An 18813-nucleotide genomic window follows, 5' to 3' on the forward strand; every position below is an offset into this window, starting at 1 on the left:
TATATACAAGGCCCTTTGCGACTATATACTATAGTGTGTGTGTGTGTGTGTGTGTGTGTGTGTGTGTGTGCGCGTGTTTGTGTGCAGGCGCATGCACCACATTAACTTCAGAATTAAGACAGCCTAGAGTTCTCTTGGCGAAATGCGGACTGTTTACAGGTCCAAGCAGGAACAAAATTTGGGGGTGGGGGTGGGTGGGCACGTCTTCTACTCTGTCATGAAAATTATAACAGAGACCAAAAGCCCAGAGAGAGCCTTGACCTTGCCCATGATTATCTTGTCCCACCTGAAATTCCTATTTTCGAGAATTCAGGGGAATCTCAAGGCTCCATATGGCCTCTGTATCATCTCATCTCATCTACTGACAACTGCCACAGTCCCCGCGATGGCCTTTGTTCTGGTCGGACTGTCCGGGGGTGTGGGGAGGAGGATGCCCGCCCCAGGTCACAACTCTGGGTCACGGCGCAGGAGACCCACGCCGGGGCCACCTCCTTCCCCTCCAGTGCCCAGTCCTCTTGCTGGAGTCGGGAAGGAAAAGTTGGACGCGGGAGCCCCATTCTTAGCCTGTCAGGAAAGCGAGGGGAGGGAGAAGCCGGAGGGGGGGATCGGAGGAGCGGAGAGAGGCGCGGTCTCGGCGCGGGAGAGCGTGGGCAGCAGGGCGGCCGGAGCCCCGGGCGACCACCCCGGCGGGAGCGGAGGGAGGCGGGAGCCGAGGGGCCGCGGCGGGAGCGGGGCAGGCGGCGCCCCCCCCCCCCCCCCCGCCCGGGGCCTGGAGCCTAGCCCCGCGGCCGGCGGGGCGCGCGGGGAGGGGCGAGGGCGGCCGCGGGTCCCGGAGGCGGGCTCCGAGCGGCCGCGGCCAGCCTCCCGCCGGCCCGGCTGCGCGCACCGCGCCCGCCCCGAGCGCGCCGCGGCCCTGGGCGCAGGGGCCCCGCGCACCCGCCGCACGCGCGCCCGGCGCACACGCGCAGCGCCGCGCCCGGAGCGGATCCCCGCGTTCGCGCCGCGCCCGGAGCTGATCCGGCGTTCGCGCCCCCGGCTGCACGCGTCTCTCGCGGACCTTTCTCGGCAGGTAGGACGGCGGCGGGGCGGCGGCGGGGCGGCGGGGCTCGGGGCGCGGGGCGCGGTCCCCGCCGCGGGGCGGTTGGCCGAGCAGCCTCGTCCGGGTCTGGAGGCCGGCGAGGCGCAGAGGCACCCCTGCCCTGCGGCGCCGGTGGCGACTCCGGGAGGGCGCGGGGGTGCTCGCGCCGAGGTCGCGGGGTGCCCGGCCCGAGAGCCGGCGTGGAGAGGGGGGCGTGGAGAGGAGGTTGGCGGTCCTTTCCGGGGAAGGGGACGCGGGGAGGTGTGTGACCGCGGAAGCCTCCCAACTCTGGACGTAGCCCAGGAGAGGAGGCGAAACTGGCAGTTTGCAGGGACCTGGAAGCCTGTGGTTGCGGCGGGAGGTGAGGGCAGCGGCGCGGGCACCTAGGGGACCCCCACTCCTCCCCGGAAGGCAGCAGGGGGCCGTCCTCCTCTTCTCTTTGGGGATGAGAAGGGGCCACTACTTGAGAGAACAAAGATGTAGGGGTGAAGGAGGGCTCCCTGGCCGTCGCCTCTCCCACTGATCCCACTGACCCCTGGCCGCGACCCCCGCCGGACAGCGTCCGCCCCATTGTCTGGGAGGGCCCGGGCCAAGTGGCGGGGCAGCGGTGGTACCCATCCGGGGCTCTTCTTGGCCCCCGCTCCCGCGGGCGCCGCCCACCTCCCCGGGGCTGGGGAGGACCCACAGGCTGGGTGCAAGTGCTGGGTTTGGCCGGTGCCTTGTACGCCCCCGACAGGTAATGGGGGTGATCTTCATCAAGTTCTCCGGGCGTATCTGTGTCACACTGAAAAGCTGGAGCCACTCGCTCGGCTCAGCTCTCTGTTTGGGGAGTGAGCCAATACGTGTAAATTGTGTGTCCATCCTTTGCCACCTGGTAGAATTATTTCGCCCCTGGAGGAGAAGGGGTTGGCTTTTGCTAAGCAGGGCCGAGTAAAACTTAGCGGCTCTGAACCGGCGGGAGGAGAGTCCTTGAGCAGCAAGGCTGGAGAACAGGCGATCTCCATCCTGCCCAGCGCAGAAGCTCCCGGGGCGCGCTCTCCTGTTTCAGTCCTGGCTTGCTTTGAAGATCTGGTGAAATGTTTGGGGTCTCTGTTCCGATGATGGTTAACATGCCTCGCTCAAGTTTGCCCTGGGTTCTTGGGGATGCAGTCCATCCATGCATCTCCTGGTGACTTACACTTCGAAGGGAGACTAACAACAAGAGACCCCAGAGTCACCGCGGAGCTCCCCAAACCGAAGCCACATGACTGAGGCCAGGGAAAGAGCAGACCTCTTGGGCCATCAGGTTTCCTATCTAGGGGATCACTGCGTAGCTGCCAGAATAAATTACATTTCGCTCTTGGTACTTTAAAAGGCTTTGAAGGTAATTTGGCAACCGTGGGTTAAGGGTCCTCCAGAACAATTTGTCTGTTTGAAGCTGTTTAGTTTATTGAAATTACGCAAGCCTGTGTAGTGTAGCTAACTAACAGCTATGGCCCCTTGCCCCGTGTAACCAACCTGTGTGAGCAGAGGAGGTTTATGTGTGATAGACTTTTTGGAAACCAGAATATATGGCATTGCTTTCGCGATAGTGTTAATACGCCCCCCTGTGATGTTACTTGCTGTAAAAATCATCCAGAGTGTGATATTTACTTACCAAAGGAGAATTAAGTTTAATCAATACGATTTCATCTAGAAGGCATAAAGCTATGTTTCTGTTTATCTGTGTCCTTTGAGAACTGGGGGAATGAAATTTGTTCAGTGCATACTAAAAAAACTAAAGTGTTTTATTTTGCATGTGAAATAATACTTTAAATACGCCCCCCCCCCCATACCCTCTGATCTGAGAATGCTTCAACATACAAGCTCCAGGCCATTAATAGGATCTGTGGATAAGTCAGTACTCCTGCAGATAAAGAAGATTGCCCGGCAAATGTGAGCTCACTGCAGATCATGAACGTTCTTGAAGAAAAGAAGCATTTCCTCCCCGTTAAGCAATCAGGAGATAAAACGTGTGGAGTCAAACCATGATATACACTGCATTTGCGATCCTAATATATATGTATATGTGTATGTGTGTACATAACTTGCGGGTCGTGTAATGTGTTAAAACATTTGCCTAAGTGAGAAAATATATTTCATTGGAACCAGGATGTTTGAAAATGATACTTCTTTATATTTGACCTGTGGTGAGTTGAGCACCTCAAACATGTACCTGCCTTTTTGGGATCTTCTCACCAGGGCACAGGACTCAGAGGACTTAGGTCATTTTTTCAAGGTCAGAGAGCTAGGTCTTGGAAAGGTTACTGGGACTTCGTCTTTCTACCAAACAGCAGCGTCCAGTGATGTTAACATTTCTTCATGTGTCTATTAGCCATCTGGATGTCTTCTTTGGAGAAGTGTCTATTCATGTCTTTTGCCCATTTCTTCACTGGACTGTTTTTTTGGGTGTTGAGCTTGATAAGTTCTTTATAGATTTTGGATACTAACCCTTCATCTGATATGTCGTTGGCAAATATCTTCTCCCATTCTGTCAGTTGCTTTTAGTTTTGCCGATTGTTTCCTTCGCTGTGCAGAAGCTTTTTATCTTGACGAGGTCCTGAGATGGTGCATTTTAATAGCAGTGACTGATCTCTTCTATCCTCACCCTTTTCTCCTGTTGTCCTTTTTCTCCAAGCCTTCTGGCCATTCCGCTGTTCTGTTCCTTTCTGTACTAGGAATAACACATCACTCTGGAAGAGTTTTGCAGAGCAAAGGGTGAGGCTGTCAAGGGAACAGGAGACCTTTAAATGAAAATTACTTATTTCATTTAGAAATGCATATGTAATTTACCTTTATGGATTAAAAAAAAAGGCCAGGTAATAAAAAAAAGATGCTTTTCACACAGGGTGCACTGAGGCGAGGAAGCAGTCATAGGAAGTCAAGCGTCTTTACCGTTAGAACTTGAGAAGCAACACTGGGGCCATTTCTAAGTTGTTTTCCCACCTGGGTTCTCTTCCAATCCTCTCAGCCGCCCCTGGAAGGTGAGAGTGGACATGGTCACTCATTCCACATTCCCAATTTCCTGTCACTGAATTCTGTTCCTTCTCCTTCTGTAGACCCACCCGGGCAAAATTCAGGGCTCTTCCAGAACTTCCCTGCGGTGGGTGATTATCACATTCTGTTCTGTCTCAAGTCTGTTTCCAGCCGTGCTCTTGCAATCTCCAGCCTAGGATGGGACCCTCAGTATGGATTCAGGCTATGCTTCTAGAATATCAAACTAATGCATTCACTGAAATCAGGCACTTGGACTCACTGGCCTCTTTCTTGAAGCAGCGACTTTCTTTTTTCAGGGAAATATGCTGATGAGTTTTAGCCCATGGAAAGTGATACAAATTCATTAACGTTTTTGTTGTGATATTTCCTGAGAATGGGCAGTCACTCAAGTACACAGGCACTTGACCTAGGAAAGAAGGTCGCACATCTCCAGGGACTAAGTATGTGCTGCCTGGGCTGCCTGATCTAGGTTCCCCGGAGGAGCCTGGTAAGAGTGGGTTTCCTGAACCCACGAGAATCTGGGTGGGACACAGGACTGTCCCTTCAGCCAACCCTGAGTGATTTCCGTGAGCGCTGCATTTTAGAAGCTCTGTGCAGAGGGCGCTCGAGAGTTCACATTTTGCCAGCTCCCACCAGCTAGAATTACCTACCTGGCTTTCCCAACACAGATAGTAGTCTGCACAGATAACTTGGTTATTCTCCCGCTTGATTACAGTAACTGGGAAGACCTGACAGTAAATCAGGAGAGTCTCAGGAAGTTTCGCTTCACATTATCCGCCTGTAACTAAACGTGTGCGTAGACAAAGGGTTGCCGTTCTCTAATAGATGGTAAATTTCAGGTGGCACCGTCACATCAAGCTGATTTGTATTCTCAGCTGGGTTGCAATTCTTTCTGTATGATTGTGTTAACAAGAACGATTTTAAATGACCCGGTCTTTATAATTCCTGCAGTGCACTTGTGTCCCTGGATATGGAGGAAGCCGGGATAGAGTTGTCTAGACCACCCCCCTTCATTAGGGTTGCTCAGCCCCTTGCAGTGCGGCTTCCTCTCAGACCCTGCTAGAGAGACGGTCCCCCGCCCTCATCCTTGCTGCTGAACAGCGTGGACAGCAGACCTCTCACCCCTTAGCAGCTCCTGGCTCCTTTGTCTCCTTCCGTGGCCTTTCTTCCCTTGAATCTCCTCCAGCTGGCTCTCCCCGTGGGCCCTGTTCCTCCTCTCCTCCCTGTCACGTTCTCCGCTTGCATGTGGCCCATCCGCAGCTCCAGACCTGCACCTCCATGGCTTCCTGTTTGGGTGCTTCTAAGGCCCAAATCTGCCTGCAGGGCCCCTTACCTGGAGGCCCCATGCCTGCCTGTCTGACTTCAAGCAGAGCTCGGAATGTCTCTTCCTCTCTCCAGGTCACCTCCCTTATTCCTGCCCCTCTCTCCCCTGCCCCAGCATCGGAAGCCGCCTCTGCAGCACTCTTCACCTGCCCTTCCCACCCCCTCTACCCCTGCTTCCTGCTTCTCTTGGTCCCCAGGTCCTCAAGGTTGATCTTGCAAACACTGCTGAGAGGAGCCTTCTTTGTTCTGACCTTTACCGGCTATGCTTGGTCAAGTCTTCATCTCCTTGTGGGGCTGAGGGCTGAGTTCCTAATTCAACTTGCTGGGCTAGGCTGTGCCCTCAGATCCGATCACAGATGCCAGAGTGATTTATCTGAAATGCCAATTTGGCCAGGAGGCCTGTGGCTGAAAAGGCTTCGGTGATTTCCCATTACCCACGGCACCGAGCCCGTGCCGCTCTGCACACAGCCTGTGTGGCTCCTGACCCCGTCCTGTCCACCCTCTGGCCTCCCCACGGTCCCAACTCACGTCTGCTACCTTGGACGTCACGGAGTTGCCTGTCGGCCCCCACCCAGAATTCAGCAGTTCCGAATGCGCAGACTTTATTCATTCTGTGTGCCGCGAACCTGCTTCTCACTCTGTCCAGGTGGGGTCAGATCCATAGCATCTTCCTGGAACACCCACACCCCATAGATGTCCCTTCCGACTCCACACACGGCTTGTGCCTGTCCGTAGTGCTGCCTGCTGTGTTTGAATGCCTGACTTCCGCTCTCCTTCCTCGAGTGTCTCTGTGTTCGCGTGTGGCTTGGTAGGTGTTACATGAATGCATAGAATCCCTGCAAAAGGCAGGTGACTCAGAGCCCTGGAAATGCCTTTTGGAGACTCCAGCACTGACCGCTGTGTGTGTTTCATCCACGTGGAGTCCGTCTCACTTCACCGTGCCTCTCCTCTCTGCCACCAGCCCAGACCCTACCCCACGGATCTCTCCCACTGTGTCCTTCTCCCTCCAGTGAAAATCATCCCCTTATGTTACAGATAAGGAAAAGAAACCTAGAGAGACGATGGAGTAATGTATTCAGAATCACACCTGCTAGCTCAGGATAGATCAGGACTTGCATAAAGGTCTGGTTATTAATTCTGTGCTCTTATCACTAGGCAAAAATCTGGCTCTTTCTTTTTAAGAGAAAAACATTTTTTTTGTTTTTGGCTTCTTTGACGACAAGTGCCCCACGGAAAACCGTCAGCAGCCAGTGGCAACACACTGGAGGCTGGGGGCAGGAGTGACCTGTGACTTCTTTGTGTTGTGTTGTAGCCTGGAAGCTACATGTGGTGTTTACATTTTTAAAGGACAGGAGAAGCCACGCAGCACAGCACAGCACGGCAAGCATGTGTGACCCACCGGGACCCCGTGGTCCTCGTAGCCTCAAATACTTGCTATCTTGCCCCTTCCGGAAGATGTCTGCTGAGTCGATGAGGAGAAACGGTGGGGCCTGAAGGTCACGTTCAGTGTAATTTACGTGGAACCTGAGTTTGGTAAATCATCATCATCCCCCCAAAAAGGACATATAAAAAATGAGTTGTAGCTTATTTTTAAGTTGTAATTCAGTTGTAGCTGAATTTTAAGAGGAAAAAACATGAAGGCAGAGCCCATATTTCATTCAAATGCTTGATAGCTTATATTCATTTCTTAAGTTTTTTTATGCTTCTCCTTTACCCACACGCGATTCCTATGATAGACGGCATCACTATTAAAGTAATGTAAGTAAAGTAAGTCAGTTGTGTCCCTCAAAATCGCGGAGGACGTTTTTGGTTACAAAAAATAACGTTTGAAGGTAGGTATAAAGGTGAGTTTGATGTTCAAATTCTCATAAGCTAAATTGAATTACACATAAAAATAGGCATTTGAATATATTCCTTTTCTACAACTGAAGTGTTGAATGCCTTCTTTTGTACTATTACTAGAATTAGTGTTTTAAAAATGAACTTGGGTTACAGCCGCTAGCATGTGGCACTGTATGCCTTTAATGAACACATTTGAAATATTAAATAATTCCTTTAAGAATGATAAAGTCTTCTCTGGGTGTGCTCATTTTCTTTTTAATTTAGATTCTTGGTTATAAGCAGTTCAGTTATACGTGGTTCGAGAGTCCCTGGGTAGAAATCATTCCATGAGCTCTCAAATCTTCTTTTAAAAAGTCTATTAATATGCCTTTTATCTTTATGATTTGGGACAGTGAGTCATTAACTTTACATTCATTTCAGTGATTTAAAACTAAATGCAAGAGCAAGACAAAAGAACTTTGGCATAAGAAACAGAGGAATTTAGTAGAATGGAATACTGCGAAAGGCATTTTATATAGGTTTGAGCTTACTGCGTTCATTTTCTAGTGTGTAGAAAGGAGCAAGTCACCTTTTTCTGGAGTGGAATGAAGCATGCTATTTGCTGAAGCTACACACGCGTGAGAATTCACATAAGGATGATGAGTAGGATTTTCCTAATGTAGGTGATAAAAGGGGCATTGGGGCAAGAAATTACAGTGCAGTGTAAGTGTGCGACATGGCGAGTGTGCAGGACAGCATAGGTGTGCCATACGGTGAGGATGCAGGACAGTATAAGTGTGCGACACGGTGAGTGTGCGGTACGCTGAGTGTGCAATACAGCGTACATGTGAAATGAAGCGTGAATGCTCAGTGCACTGTAAATGGTCAGTGAGGAGGTGAACTTGAAGTGGACAGCGCATGTTGGAATTCCAGGTCTGCTTCTCACTTCTCCGGCACCACGAATACGGGGAAAAACCTTTCTAGACCTCTTCTGTGACACGGAGTCCACAAAGTGGCCGCCTTCTGGGGTCAAATGTGGGGTTCAGGGAGATAAACCTGCTTGGACCCGCTTAGCTTGGGATTTGTCACTGCACAGGAGCTCTTTGAAGGTCAGGTCGTGTTATCCTGCCTGGAGGAGACGTCGGTGTGCTAGGACTTCCGCTGAAGTGTTGTTCTGCGCACGTCTGGGTTCCTTGAACAAGTTGGGGTGCTTATTAAGAAGCTCTTCCTGAGCGGCAGGACCCTGGGAGGAAGTGCTGTGAGGGATCTGAGCCTGCTTGTTGGTGACAGAAACTTGGTGAAACCATTGGAAGAAAATGATCACACCATCCTGTACTACGTTGAGATAGTCTGGTGCATAGTGGACCCAAGGGCAGGGGGGTTTGAGATGCTGGGAGGAAAGAGCCCCGGGGACAGAGACCGGAAGATCAGGTGGGGTGTAGATGGCATGGGGGACACAAAGCAGCCTCACGGCTCTGCAGTCACACTGTCATTATGGGGAAGCCAAAGAAGTCACGTAGAAACGGCACATCACTCTCGAGGGCCCACCCGTGAGGTGACATTTGGTGAGCACGTGCCGACGAGGTGGAGAAGGAGCAAATGTCCACCCAAATCGACAAAGAGTAATGTGAACCCACATGAAGAATGTCAGGGCTAACTCTCATCACCAGTGCAGGTTTGAAAAAAAATGCTGGAGATCATAAACAGGCTTATTTTCGCAGTGTGTAGGGCAAGAAGGCCAAGGCCATGGTCGCCTCTGCTAGGGACTGATGATGTAAAAAGTAAAGGTCACGTAAAGATGGGTCTCCTCATTGTAATTTTGGTCCCCATCTTCTTCATCAAAGACAATGAGCTTACACGAGGAAAACAAACCAGAATCTTGGGTGAAAGCCCAGGATAGGTGAGGAAATTAAAACAAAAATTTATGTATGTATTTCTTTTATTGAAGATTTGTTTTAATTTTGAGAGAGAGAGACAGCATGAGCAGGGGAGGTGCAGAGAGAGAGGGAGATAAAGAATCCGAAGCCGGCTCCAGGTTCTGAGCTGTCAGCACAGAGCCCGATGCAGGGCTCGAACCCACGAACTGTGAGATCATGACCTGAGCTGAAGTTGGACGCTTAACTGACTGGCCACCCAGGGGCCCCTATGTATTTCTTTTAAATAAACTCAGGTGAGGCTCAGGTGAGTCCAATGCCAGGTTACTGAAAGGACATCAGGTGTGATTGGGGGTGCTCTTGGCAATCCTGGAACATGATGGAGAATGACAGAGACCCCAGAGAACTGGGCAGGTCCGATGTCCCAAGCTTCATAAAGTATCCTAGAGACTATAAATTGGTATAGAGGTTCCAATCCCAAATAGTACATTATATGTATTAGGTACACACCCTCATCACAGATAATTTTTAAGCCATTAGAGAAACACAAGGAACCGGAATAGTTCACAAAAGTAAGTCATTACAAAGTAACGTGACTGCTTAGTTGAAAAGCGAATTACAATTAATCCGCATTTAGCCCATGTATAAAATTAGGTGAATTAATTTCTAACGTTCCTATTTATAAGAATTTATGGTAGAGTTTAGTTTGATTTTTTTTCTTTGTTATCAGCTTTTTTTTTTCTCATTGTGGCAAAACGCACCTAACAGAAAGTTTACCATCACAATCATTTTTAAGCATACAGGTCTCTAGTTTTTCCCTTTGCACAACTGGAATCTTATACTCCTTGAATGACAACTTCCAGTTTCCCTCCCCTGCCGGCATCCCCTGCAACCACACCCCACTTTCCATCTCAGAGTTTGGCTGCTTTAGATTCCTCATATAAACGGAAGCATGCTGTATTTATTCATCTTTTTGTTTTGCCTTTTTCACTTAGCGTAGTGTCCGTTTTGTAGCGTATGACGGGACTTGCTTTTTTCCCCCCAACGCTGAATAATATTCCATTGTGTGTATGCACTGTCTTTTCCTTATCTAGTCATCCATCAACGGACAGTTCGCTTTCTTTCTCCTTTTAGCAACTGTGAATAATGCTGCGATGAATATGGGTGTACAAATATCCCTTTGACATCCCATTTTCGGTTCCTTTTTGACATATATCTCAAAGTGGGATTACTAAATTGTCTGATAATCCTATTTTAATTTTTTTCCAGCTTTATGGAGATGTAATTGACATAACTGTAAATGTAAGGTGCCCAAGGAAGGGACTCTATACAAGTATATATTGCAAAATGATTACCTCAGTGTAGTTAACACATCCATCACCTTACATAGTTACAGTTTCGCATGTGCCTGTGTGGTGAGCACTTTAAATATCCACCTCTTGCTTATATATTACAGTTTATACTTATTACTTACATATAACATAACATGGTTAACCACAGTCGCCATGCTGTATGTTACATCACAGAACTTATTCACTTTACAATTTTTAAAAATGTTTTAATGTTTAATGTTTTGAGAGAAAGAGAGAGAGAGAGAGAGGGAGTGCCAGGGAGGGGCAGAGTGGAAGGGAGACACAGAATCTGAAGCAGGCTCCAAGCTGTCAGCACAGAGCATGACATGGGGCTCGAACCCACAAACCATGAGATCATGACCTGAGCCGATGTCAGCCGTTTAACAGATTGAGCCACCCAGGCATCCCAGAACTTATTCATTTTGTAATTGGAAGTTGACCTTTGCCCACCACTAGTCATCTCCCTACTTCCCAGCTCCCACTGCCCACCCCGACCACCCCCATTTGTTCTCTGTTTCTACAAGATTGTTTTAAAATTTTGTTTTAACATATAAGGGAGACCATACAGTATTTGTCTTCCTCTGTCTGACTTGCTTCACTTAGCCTAAAGACCTCAAGATTCATCCATTTGTCATATACATGCCATATATACATATACATGACATATACATGTCATATACATCCATTTGTGTGTGTGTGTGTGTGTGTGTGTGTGTGTGTGTATATAATGGAATATTATTATAATGGAATATGATTTTTTTTGAGAATCTCCATACTATCATCCATAATGCTGCATCATTTTACATTCCTACCAACAGTTCATAAGGGTTCCAGTTTCTCCACATCCTTGCCAAAGCCTGTTAGTTTTTGTTTTCTTGACAGTGGCCATCATAACTCAGGTGAAGTGATAACTCGTTGTGGTTTTGATTTGTGTTAGTGATGTTGAGCATCCTTCCATATACTTGTTGGTCGTATATCATCTTTGGAAATGATCTTTGCTCATTTTAAATAATATTGTTTTTCTTGTTGAGTTGTAGGAGATTTTTAAATATTTTGGATGTTAACCCCTTACCATATATAGGTTTTGCCAATATTTTCTCTTATTCTCTAGATTGCCTTTTCACCCTGATGATTGCTTCCTTTGCTGTACAGGCATTTTAAAGTTTGCTTTAGTCTCATTTGTTTATTTTTGCTTCCTGGTGTCTATGTTTTTGGTGGAATAGGCAAGATATCACTGCTCAATTCAGTGCCATGAAGCTGATCTCCTGTATTTTCTTCTGGGAGCTTTATAGTTTCAAGGCTTATGCTTAGGTCTTCAGTCTATTTTGAGTTGGTTTTTGTATGTGGTATAAAGTAAGGATCCAACTTCATTCTTTTGTATGTGGGCATTCAGTTTTCCCAGCATCTTTGCTCAAGAGACTAAGCATGAAACTTCCAGTTTGTCCTTTGTCAGGATTGTTTTCACTATATGGGGTCCTTTGGCATTACATAAATATTAGGATAGACTTTTTTATTTGTGCAAAAAATGCCATTGAGATTTCAATAGAGATTGAATTACATCTATAGATCACTTTGGGAAGTATGGGCATTTTATAATACTAAGTCTTCCAATCCATCAACGTGGGTTGTCTTTCTATTTATTTGTGTCTTTTTATTTTATTTCATTTTATTTTATTTTATTTTATTTTTAATTTTTTTAAATTTTTATTTAATTTCGAGAGAGAGAGAGAGAAAGAGAAAGAGAGCGAGCATGAGTGGGGGAGGAACAGAGTGAGAGGGAAACACAGAATCCAAAGCAGGTTCCAGGCTCTGAGCTGGCAGCACAAAGCCTGACACGGGGCTTGAACCCATAAACTGTGAGATCTTGACCTGAGTCAAAGTCAGATGCCCAATCGACTGAGCCGCCCAGGCACCCCTATTTATGGCTTTTTAAACATTTTCAACAATATTTTGTAGTTTCCGGAGTACAAATCTTTCACTCCCTTGGTAAAGTTTATTCCTGGGTGTTTTATTCTTTTTGATGCTATTGTAAATGGGATCGTTTTCTTAATTTTCTTTTAAAACTGTTCACTCAAAAAAATTTGTCATTCCTGGTATACAGAAACACAACTGATTTTTGTGTGTTGATTTTGCATCCTGAAAATTCACTGTATTTGCTTATTCTAATAGTTATTTAGGTGGAGTTTTTAGGATTTTCTACATATAAGGGCATGTTGCCTGTGAACAGAGATAATTTTACTTCTTCCTTTCCAGTTTGGATGTTTTTGATTTCTTTTTCTTGCCTAATTGCTTTGGCTAGGACTTCCAGTATGTTGTTGAATAAGAGTGGTAAGAATGGGTATCCTTTCCTTCTTCCTGGTCTTACAGGAAAAGCTTTCAGTTTTTCACCATTGAGTATGATGTTAGCCATATATGGCTATTTTAGCTATTTTAGCTATAGCTATATGGCTATATTAGCCATTTTCATATATGGCTTTTAAAAAATATTATGATAATTTCCTCCTATTTCTACCTTGTTGAACATTTTTATTATGGAAGGATATTGTGTTGAGTTTTGTCAGATGCTTTTTCTGTGTCATTTGAGATGGTCATGTAAATTTTGCCCTTTGTTCTATTAAATTTGTTTTTTTTAATGTTTATTTATTTTTGAGAGAGAGAGAGAGAGAGAGAAAGAGAGAGAGAGAGAGAGAGAGAGCATGAGGAGGGGAGGGGAAGAGAGAGAGACAGAGACACAGAATCTGAAGCAGGCTCCAGGCTCTAAGGTGTCAGCCAGATCCCGATGTGGGGCTCAAACTCATGGACCGTGAGATCATGACCTGAGCTGAAGTTGGATGCTTAATGAACTGAGCTACCCAGGTGTCACTGCCCTTTGTTCTATTAATGGGATGTATTGTATTAATAGATTTTCAAATACTGAAATATTCCTGCTTCTCCGGAGTAAATCCCACTCAGTCATGGTATATATTGATTTTAATGTGCTTTGAATTTAGTTTGCTACTATTTTGTTGAGGATTTTTCATCAATATTTACCATGGATATTGGTCTGTAGTGTTCTTTTCATGTAGTATCTTTGTCTTGGTATCAGGTTAATCCTAGCATCATAAAATGAGATTGGAAGTGTTTCTTCTTCAACTTTTTGGAAGAATTTGAGAAGGATTAGCATTAATTCTTCTTTAAATGTTTGGTAGAATTCTCCAGTGATGCCATCTGGTTCTGGGCTTTTCTTTGTTGGGAGGTTATGATTACTGATTAGATCTCCTTACTGGGTATAGTTCAGCTCAGATTTTTTGATGTATTTTGGTATATTTTGGTGTATTTGGTATATTTGAGGAATGTATCCATTTCTACTAGGTTATCCAATGTTGGCATACAGTTGTTCATACTAGTCTCTTATAAATCTTTTTATTTCTTTGGCCTCAGTTGTCATATATCTTCTTCATTTCTGACTTAATTGAATCATTTTTCTCTTAGTCTAGCTAAGGATTTCTCAGTTTTGTCTATCTTTTCAAAGCTCCCCTCTTAGTTTCATTCACTGTATTTTTTTCTATTCTCCATTTTATCTATTTCTATTCTAATCTTTACTATTTCCTTCTAATTTTGGGCTCACTTTCTTTTCCAGTTCCTTCATGTGTAAAGTTAGGTTATTAATTTCAGGTCTTTCTTCTTTTTGAATGTCAGTGTTTACTGCTCTAAACTTCCTTCTTGCTACTGATTTACTGTGTCTCATAGGTTTGCTATGTTGTGTTCTCATTTTTACTTGTCTCAAGATACTTTCTAATTTCCTTTGTGATGTTTTTTTTTTTTTTTTTTTTTTTTTTTTTATTTTTGGGACAGAGAGAGACACAGCATGAACGGGGGAGGGGCAGAGAGAGGGAGACACAGAATCGGAAACAGGCTCCAGGCTCCGAGCCATCAGCCCAGAGCCTGACGCGGGGCTTGAACTCCGGGACCGCGAGATCGTGACCTGGCTGAAGTCGGACGCTTAACCGACTGCGCCACCCAGGCGCCCCTCCTTTGTGATGTTTTCTTACACTCATTGTTTTTTAGGAGTGTGTTTTTTCCACATACCTAGTAATGTTCCACTTTATTCTCCTGTTCCTGATATTTAGTTTCTTTCTGTTGTGGTAAAAAAAAAAAAAGATACCTGGTATGATCGCCTATAAATATTCTTAATTGTTTTTCAGTATTCTTAAATTTTTACATCTTGTTTTGTGGCTAATATGTCCTAATACGTCATCTACCCTGGAGAATGTCTGCATACACTTGGAGAACGGTGTGTATGTTGTCGTTGTTGGGTAGAGTGTTCTGTGTATGTCTGCTAGGATGAATTGGTCAGTCGTGTTCAAGTCCTCTCTTCATTTATTGATCTTCTGTCTGGCTGTTCTCGTCATTATTGAAAATGGGCTATGTTAGTCAGGGTTAAGGAAAGAAAAGGAAATTTTTTGTCAGGAATTGGATCATGTGATTTTAGAAGCTGAGAAGTCCCATGGTATGCTTTCTGCAAACCAGAGGCCTAGGAAAGAAAGCTTGTGATGTAATTCATTCTGAGTCCTGTAGCCTGAGAAGCAGGAGAACTATGGTATCAATCCTACTCCAAGGGCGGAAGATGAAGTGAAATGTTCCAGCTCAGTGAGGCATGGATAAAGGGACAGATTCCTCCTCCTTCTGCCTTTTGTTTTCTTCAGGACCTTAGTGGATTGGATGATGCCCAACCACACTGGGTAGGGCAATCTACTTTCTGAGTTTACCACTTAAAATTCTCATCTTATCTGGAAACACTTTGATAGAAACAACCGGAAACCATGTTTAATCTGGGAACCCCATGGCCCATCCAAATGAACACAGAATGAACCATCACATGAGCTTTTGAAATCTCCTGCCACTGTTGTATTACGATCTATTTCTGCTTTAAATTATGGCAGTTTTTTCAAGTACTTGGGCTCTGACATGAGGTGTATACATATTTATCATTGTTATGTATTTCTGGTGAATTGACCCTTTTGTCATCATATAATGTCTTCTCCATCTTTTTTGACAGTGTTTGACTTCACATGCATTTTATCTGCTATAAATATATCTATTTCTGCTCTCTTTTGGTGACTCTTTAGATGGAATATGTTTTCCTATGTTTTCACCTTCAGCCTGTGTGTGCCATTACATCTAAAGTGAGTCTCTTTCTGGGGTGCCTGGGTGGCTCAGTGGGTTGAGTGTCCGACTTTGACTCAGGTCCTGATTTCGCAGTTTGTGAGTTCAGTCCCGGGTTTGGCTCTGTGCTGACAGCTTGGAGCCTGGAACCTGCTTCAGATTCTGTGTCTCCCTCTCTCTCTGTTCCTCCCCTGCTCATGCTCTGTCTGTCTCTCTCAAAGATAAAGATTTAAAAAATTAAAAAAAAAAAAAGGGAGTCTCTTTTTTTACTTCCATTCAACTACTTTATGTTTTTTGTTTGGAAAGTTTAAACCATTTACATATAAAGTAATTATTGACAGGGAAGGACTTACTAATGACATTTTGTTCATTGTTTCCTGTTTATCTTATAGTTGTTTTGTTCTTTTTTTCCCCTTGCTGCCTTCCTTTACGTTTTGTCAATCTTTTGTAGTGACATACTTAGCTTCCTTATTTTCTTTTGTAGATCTTCTGTTGTTGTTTTTCTTTGTGGTTTCCATGGGGATTACATAAAATGTCTTATAGTTATATAAGAAAGAACCAATCAGAGATGAAGAACATAATAAATGAAATTAAAAATATACTTGATGGAATAAATAGGACGCTGTAAGAAGCAGAGAAACAAATTAATGAACTAGAAATCAGAATAATGGAAAGTAATCAAGCTGAACAAATGAGAGGAAAAAGAATTATGCAAAATGAGAATAGACTTAGGGAACTCCGTGACTTCATCGAGTATAATCACATTTGCATTATAGGGATCCCAGAAGGAGGAGAGAGAGCAAATGGGGCAGACAATTTAGTTGAATAAATAGTAGCTGAAAACTTCCTTAACCCAGGGAATGAAATAGATATCCAGACCCAGAAGGCACAGAGATCTCCTAAAAATCAACCTAAGGAGGGGGTGCCTGGGTGACTCAGTCAGTTAAATGCCTGACTGTTCATTTCAGCTCAGATCATGATCTCACAGTCATGAGATTGAGCCCCTTGTCGGGCTCCACGTTGGGCATGGAGCCTGCTTAAGATCCTCTCTCTCCCTCTCCCTCTGCCCCTCCACTACTTGCATGTGCACTCTCTTGAAAAAATGAAACAGAACAAAAATCAACCCAAGGGGGGTTCCCATAAAGACACATAGTAATCAAAATGGTAAACAAAGTAGTGATAAATAAAAAAAAAAAGCAGCAAGAGAAAAGAAGGCAGTTACATACCAGGGAAATCCCCATAAGGCTATCAGTGGATTTTTCAGCAGAAACTGTGCAGGACAGAAGGCAGTGGCATGATATATTCAAGGTGTAAAGGGAAACATCTCCAGCCAAGAATCCCCTATTTCGCTGTCATTCAGAATAGAAGGGGAGATAAGGGGCACCTGACTGGTTTAGTTGGTAAAGAATATGACTCTTGATATTGGGGTTGTGAGTTTGAGCCCCACATTGAGTGTAACAATTACTCAAAAATAAAGTCTTAAAAAAAGAAGAGGTAAGTTTCCCAGACAAACAAAAACTAAAGGAGTTCATGACCACTAAACCAGCCCTATAAGAAATATTAAAGGGGACTCTGAGTGGAAAGAAAAGACTATAAGTGAGAGTATGAAAGGTAGAAGACACAAAAACAGTTTAAATAAGTATTTCTATAAAAAATAGTTAAGGGATTCACAAGATAAAAGGATATAAAGTATGACACCATATATCTAAAATGTTGGGGAGGGAGGAGTAAAGAATGTGTTTGAACTTAAGTGACTATCAACTTAATATAGACAGCTATAGAAGATGTCATACACAATCCTAATGGTAAAAAAAGCCACTAATCAAAAATCAAAAGCCACTAACATACAAAGAATAAAAAGGAATCCAAGTATATCACTAAAGAAAACCAGCAAACCGTGAGAGACAGTAAGAGAAGAAAGGATCAGAGAAAAACTACAAAAACAACCACAAAGCAAGTAAGAAAATGGCGATACCTATCTATCAGTAGTTACTTTGAGGGTCAATGCACTAAGTGCTCCAATCAAAAGACATGGGGTGACAGAGTGGATAAAGAAAAATAAGACCTATCCGTATGCTGCCTACAAGAGACTAATTTGAGACCTAAACACATCTCTAGATTGAAAGTGATGGAATGAAGAAACATTTATCATGCAAAGGGATATATCAAAAGAAGTAGCAATACTTATATCAGATAAAATAGACTTTAAAACAAAGACTACACAAGAGACAGAGAGGGACGCCATATAATAATAAATGGGACAATCCAACAAGAAATAACAATTGTAAATATTTTTGTATCCAACATGGGAACACCCAAATACATAAAACAATAACAGACATAAAGGAACTGAATTGATAGTAATACAACAATGGTAGGAGACTTTAACAAATCAAGTACATCAATGGAAAGATCATCCAAACAGAAAATCAACAAGGAAACAGTGGCTTTGAATGACACTCTGGGCCAGATGGATTTAGCAGATATATTCAGGACATTCCATCCTAAAACAGCAGAGTACACATTTTTTTCAAGTGCACATGGAACTTTCTCCAGGATAAATCACGTATTAGGCCACAAAACAAGCCTCAAGAAATTAAAAAAGATTGAAGTCATATGTATCTTTTCTGACCACAATGCTGGGAGACTAAGAATCAACAACAACAACAACAACAAAATCTGGAGGGAAAACAGATACTTGGGCATTAAATATCATGCTACCAAAGAATGAATGGGTCAACTAATAAATCAAACAAATATGGAAGAAAACAAATATGAAACAAATATGAAAACACAACTGTCCAAAACTGTTGTGATGCAGCAAAAGCAGTTCTGAGAGGAAAGTTTATAGCAACACAAGTCTCCCTCAAGAAGAAAGAAAAATCTCAAATAAACAACTGAGTGTTCCACCTAAGGGAGCTAGAAAAGCAAACAGAAGCCATCACCAGCAGAAGGAAGGGAACAATAAAGATTAGAGCAGAAATAAATGACATAGAAGCTAAAAAAACAATAGAACAGATCAGTGAAACCAGGGCCTGTTTCTTTGAAAAGATCAACAAAATTGATAAATCTCTCTAGGCAGACTCATAAAAAGCAGGAAAGACTTAAAAAATCACAAATGAAAGAGGAAAAATAACAAAAGAGCACCATGAAATACAATTTTAAGAGAATATTTTGAAAAACTCTATGCCAACAAATTAGACAG

General features: G+C 44.3%; 1 protein-coding gene across 1 annotated transcript in view; it reads left to right on the top strand.

Annotated features, from left to right (window-relative positions):
• Nucleotides 1-1013: 1013 nt before the first annotated feature.
• MYO16 (myosin XVI) overlaps nucleotides 1014-18813 on the top strand; it is a 611926-nt gene continuing 594126 nt past the window's right edge. The window contains exon 1 of the mRNA XM_047874837.1: nucleotides 1014-1069. The gene's annotated coding sequence lies outside the window, so the exon portion shown is untranslated. The remainder of the gene's footprint in view (nucleotides 1070-18813) is intronic.

Source organism: Prionailurus viverrinus, chromosome A1 (genome assembly GCF_022837055.1).
Source record: "Prionailurus viverrinus isolate Anna chromosome A1, UM_Priviv_1.0, whole genome shotgun sequence".
Taxonomy (NCBI): Eukaryota; Metazoa; Chordata; class Mammalia; order Carnivora; family Felidae; genus Prionailurus; species Prionailurus viverrinus.